The 6,000-nt window shown below is 31.5% G+C and overlaps 1 non-coding gene across 1 annotated transcript; it reads right to left on the reverse strand.

Moving 5' to 3' along the window:
• Positions 1-5,598: 5,598 nt before the first annotated feature.
• On the reverse strand, positions 5,599-5,672 carry TRNAV-AAC (transfer RNA valine (anticodon AAC)). Its single transcript has one exon. It is a non-coding gene; the product is annotated as a tRNA-Val (tRNA).
• Positions 5,673-6,000: the final 328 nt, after the last annotated feature.

The raw sequence follows: 6,000 nt of genomic DNA on the forward strand, positions 1-6,000 counted from the left end.
CCGCTGCTGGCCCGCGCGGGCTGCGCACTAATGAGGGGTGGGTTAATGCAGGTTAGCGGGTTGAAAAAGTCAGCCCACCCTGCGTTTTTTACCAGCGGCCCGCGGGTCGGCCAGCACGGCCCGCCTCGCTTTGCCTTCTCTATTGAAACCCCTTCAGAAGAGCAATTAATGCCCCACCTAACTCTACACCACGTGACTCAACACTTTCCAACCATCATTAATAGCCCCACCTAACCCTGCAGAACTTTTAAACCCACCATTAAGTCACTCACCTAACTCTCTGCCCCAACCACCCATTCCAACCACTCACCCAAGGCCACGTAATGACCACATTACAGATTCCCAAAACAAAGACTTCACTCCTAACAATGCTATAACGTTCCAAAACAATCCACAAATAGGCCAACCCAATGTTCACCCTTCACACCCAACACATCCGCAAGCCCAATCCAATAATGACTCTTCAGCCCAAATCAATCCAACTACTCACTTTAAGGACAAAGTGCTGGAACCGGTGGATGGTACTGATACAACATGGCCCAACAATAATAGGCCCAAACGTCAGATTGTTAAGCCCAAATGGATGAAAGACTACATTATGTAATTAATTAGGTGTTATTAGAAAGTTTAGGGAACAATGTAAGGTCAGTTTGGCCCATACAACTTCTATTTAGGTCAGTTTTTAACAGTAATGAAAAAGAGGAGAATTTTGATGTTACCCTAGTGTCAATTATCTTAGTGTAGCTCTAGAAGGAGCCTATCACAATGAATAAGAGTAAGGATAAAGAGATTCACATAAAGATATTTATACTGGTTCACTCTTAACCAAGAGCTACATCCAGCCCTCAGCTAACCACTGAGAATTCACTAAGCAATCAAAGCAAGATTACAAAACACACACCAAGAGTGTTGATCTTGAACCTCAAGATCACACAACACTCATTGACAACACCACAATTTTTAGAAACCCTTTCTGAAACTGCTTTACACAGATTACACAGAATTATAGTGTTCAAAAGAAGTAAATAGAGTACACGTGGGTTTTACAAAGCAATAGTACAGAAGTATAAAAAACCCAGTTCCTATTTCACACACAAATGATGATCCAAAAGCTCTTGATCTTCTCTTGAAAACATTTTTAATAAACTTTCTTTCTTAGGTTCTTGAAAAGATCATAAAACAGTCTTTATATAGACTTAAGAAAGTGGTTAAAACTATTAAATCATAAATCAAAAGCAGTTGGAAACATTTAAAAACAGTTTGGAACTCTTAACAGAATTATGTTAGAAAAATAATAAACTGATTGAAATTATTTTTCTATTAAGGATTTCATATAAAATAACGAGTTGTTTTATTGAAATAACCAGTTTTACAAAAAAGACAAAATAAAGCAAAGTTATTTCAAAACCTTTTAAAAATCACTAAGTGTCAAACAACCGGTTGTTTCGACAAATCAATTGGATAAAAACTTGTTATAACCTTAAGACCTTTGAGTAACACCGTTTTCAACATATTGATTTGAAAAACAACTAACTAAAATTTCACAACTTTTTAGAAAAAACTTCTTTTAAAAGAGATAAAGATTCAAGTGAGCTTGGATCAATACAAGGTGTGAATTAATAATTCAAAAGCTACTAAACAACACACACAAACACAACAAGTTTTTCAAGTCTTTTACTTAGATTTTGGAGGCATCAAAGCACCTTGTTCAAAAATATTTAGAATTACAAATCCAATTGAATTTGAATATAACACCTAATTAATTCAAATCTAATATTAATTTGAAATTAAGATCACTTTCATTTATAACAACAATTTGGAAGAAAATACTAATTTGAAATAGAAATCCAATTTTAGTGGATTTCAATGGTAACACATGTAATTACAATTTCAAATTCAATTCAAATTTCAAATTCAAAATTGAAATCCAATTCCAATTCCAAATTCAATTGTAATTCTAATATAACATCATCTAATTAAACCTATTCTAAATCAAAATCAAATTCAATTATAACACCTACAAAATTGGATTCCAAATGAATATTTCATTTGAAAACATGATTTGGTTATCAATTTGAATTTGAATTGAAATTCTAATTTTTTATTATGACAAGTGTTGTTCGACCTTTATAAGTTTAAAATTAAAATTAAAATTATTTTCAATATTGGAGGTGCTTGTATAATTTAGAACTTCAACTCCAAAGCAAGTATATAAAAATTATATCGTTAAGCAATAAACCAATGATTGTACCATTGATATTGCATCAATAATTTAAAAAGTATGATAGGCTAAAAATGACTACAATTTGGAATAAATAATGTATGAAAATTGAAAATAAATATTACAAAATATAAGGAAAACAAATATTTTGTTTGAAAGCTACATAGGTTGGCCGAAACATCATAATGCATAGTCAATTAGAAGTATTTGTGGAAATAATTAAATCAATTATAATGAATACAATACTTAAGATGGAACAAGTGAATCCAACAATATATAATTGAAAATGATAAAATTATTACAATTGAATAAGAAATTATCATATTCCAAAATAATTTGAGAGAAGAATATATTACAATATAACAATAAATTATGATTTAAAGGAGACCATATATGTAAAAGTATGAGCTAGAAAGATAAGAAAAGTATGGTTTATAAAGAGTATGCATTTGTACTAATGACTAGACACGTTTAGAGAACAATGAATTACCATAAGACTATTGTACAATTTAAAGTATCTAAAGATTTTTTTTATGTAATAGGAATAAAAGCTTTGAATTACTAAATGCTACAAGAAATGCAATTAGTATGGTGAGAGAGAAAAAATAAATTAGCCATTTACATTTTCATTTCAGTATGGCTACAACCACATACACCATCTTTTCATAATGTCATTTGTATCACTTAAGGTTGCCTGAGATGAGATAGAATGTTTTTGGTGGCAAGGATAGAACAAAATATATGGAGATCCAAAATGGTAGCTTTTTATGCAATCATAGCCATAGAAATTTCAGTATTAAAATATCTAACTATGCAGATCAATTGGAGTAAACTAGAATGTCCAACATAAATTAGAACTCAACATCATCATTTTTTCTATCGTATGTATGCTTATTCAATACTTGAAAACAATTAGCAATTCATTTATCTCACAATGTAGGTAAACTTCAAGTAAGAGGTTGGTCATCAAAGTCTTCGACATAGTGAGAGTACACCTAACTTATACCTATTGGAGTGTCGCCAAATTTCTGTTTCATCTTCATGGTTAATTGTTGTTGCATCAACTTTACTTTGTCCTCCAATAAGGAATACCTTTAATTTTCTTCAAGAAAGCCTGTTGTTGTTGCATTAGCCCTTTCAATTGCTGCATTAGTCATTGTAGTTGCTTCTTGGACTTGTTGGTGAATTTGTTCATTCTCAACTAATTATTCATTGTGATAATAATGAGGGTTGAGTGATGGATGACACTTCATAGTGAACATTAGCAACCAAGTTCATAATGCGCAATACCTACTTTTACTCTTTCATCCAATAACATCCTTCCTTTATTGAAACTTTATTGCAACATTTATCTGTTGGAAGTTGGAGGCTGATCCTTTGGAACTGTCTGATTGGATGACGCTCAACTGCTTATGGTAGGTTTCCTAGTTGATTATTAGGAGTTTCAAATGTTAAGAATTTATGTTAAATATATGAATAAAGTGTCAAAATTTGAAACAATAACTTACATAGGTCTCACGAGCACGATCATCTACCCAACCACCATTCTTCTTGGTCTGAGTGGCGATAAATAATTCATTCGGTTCAATAGGTCAACCATATTCTCATAAGTTTTTACACTTACAAACATTATATCTTACACTACTAAATTGAATAACATGTAACCAGGTATACATAAGTCATGAAAAATACTTACTAGGCCCAATGTAATGTCTAGGTGTGATTTGCACCCAACCGAGTGAAATGCTCCACCTCAAACCAAAGACTGGTTGATTTTGTTTTGCGATGAATTTTCTTTGAACTTCTGGATATCCCAAGTTCAAAAGTTCAACCCATGCTTGTTATCCAATGCAACTATGTATAGTCCCATTTACTTTAGCTTTAGTGAACATATCACAAAAACATTTTCTAAATTTTGACTCGTATACTTTTCTAATTTCCCAACTCACGAGGGACCCAAGTCACTCTAATAGGTAAAGTTAAAAAACAATTAAGTAAATTTGATCATATAAAAATTTGGTTAAATTGTAATCGTTGATATATAATTACAGTCACCTAAAATTTAGCCCACCATTTAAGTCGGGTTTCATAAGTCATTCCCTCATAATAATGGTAGGGACTCCTAAATTATAATCTAATTACATGGCCAATTGCCTTAATAACATCATGGTTATGTTTTTAACTATAAAACACAACCCAAAATGTTAAGCATTAAGTTTAAACAATAAAACAATATATAAATGACATAGTAAGTTTACCCTTTATCCACTGGTCATATGATGACCCTGCCATTAACATCATGTTGCACTTTTTCATTAGGGGCATCATGGTTCGAAGTAAGAGGTGTGGGATGAACTACAACAACATGGAATGGCTCGACTAGGGGAGCATAGGTGATCTGGACTGAGGGAGTAGAGGATAACTACATTTATGGAAGAAACATGGATTGTATTGTTGGAACCCAAGTGGGGTGGAGTGTCAAACTATAAAAAGTTTGGACTAATGGAATATGGGTGATCTGGACTAACCAAGCAACAAGTGGATTGACTAAGGGAGCATATGTGTATTGTATCGGTGCATCCCGGGTGTGGTGGAAAGTTGGAGCAAAGAAGGATTGGACTAGTGAAGTAAGGGTGACACGTAGCAATGGAACAAGTGTATATACTAGTGGAATAGGGGCGAGATGAGGTGATGAAGTAGATCTTTGATGGGGTGATAAATTAAATGAGAAACCACTTAATCTATGCAACTACACAACATGTTCTCAAACCAAAATATGAGGAACTTAATGTATAGAACACATATATAACCGAAAAGATTTGACTTGATCACTGAAGAAAGAAGGAGTGGAGGAATGAGAAAAATAGATTTTTGGCATAAAACTATTGACTTGATGCCCGCCACTAGTAACATTATATCGTGATGATAGACTAGAATAAAGTATATGTATCAACTCTACTGCTAAGATAACTGTTATGTTTATCATATCTCTATTTTCTTTAAAATAAACAATCAACCTCACTCATATACAAACATTTACAAGCTCAAATTTCTATTATATTAACTATATTAACTTCATCAACCAAGTGAGAAGAAAGTACATTTTATTATCAAGTTTCCTATCAAGTATGTTTTGTCATTTATAAGATTGAAAAATAGTGAGCTTTTAAAAAAACAATGCGTTAATCATAGGTGTGTAGTGAAGTAATTGATGTCAACAACAATGTCAAGTTTTAAGAAATAAAACTAGTGATTCATTATTTTATTATATAGTAAAAATATTATACAGTGTAATTTTATATTACTTGTGTATGATATAAATGTTAATATAATTTAAATTTTAGTGTTATTTAAATACTATTTCAAAACAAAATGTTTGGCGTCGCCCGGACTCGAACCGGAGACCTTCAGTGTGTTAGACTGACGTGATAACCAACTACACCACGACACCATATGTTATAATTAAGAAATATTAACTTTTTGTCTAAATGAAAATTCAAAAATTTCAATTAATATATTTGATTAAAAAAAATGTTATAAATCTAAGCGAGTTTGTTTCTAAAAGTTAAAACTTGATAAAATTGTCCACAAAATTAAGTATCCATAAACAAGTGTTAATATACATACCTTCATGGAATTTAAACCTACACATTTCTAATAGTTTTAAAATATAGTTTATATACTTGGAGTTGTACATAATAATTGTTTAAAAACTATATTTATTTCTTTAGTCAACAGATATATTATTTAAAAAAATATAATTTATTGTTTTAGATCAT

This window comes from Phaseolus vulgaris, chromosome 10 (genome assembly GCF_000499845.2).
Source record: "Phaseolus vulgaris cultivar G19833 chromosome 10, P. vulgaris v2.0, whole genome shotgun sequence".
In the NCBI taxonomy this organism is placed as follows: domain Eukaryota; kingdom Viridiplantae; phylum Streptophyta; class Magnoliopsida; order Fabales; family Fabaceae; genus Phaseolus; species Phaseolus vulgaris.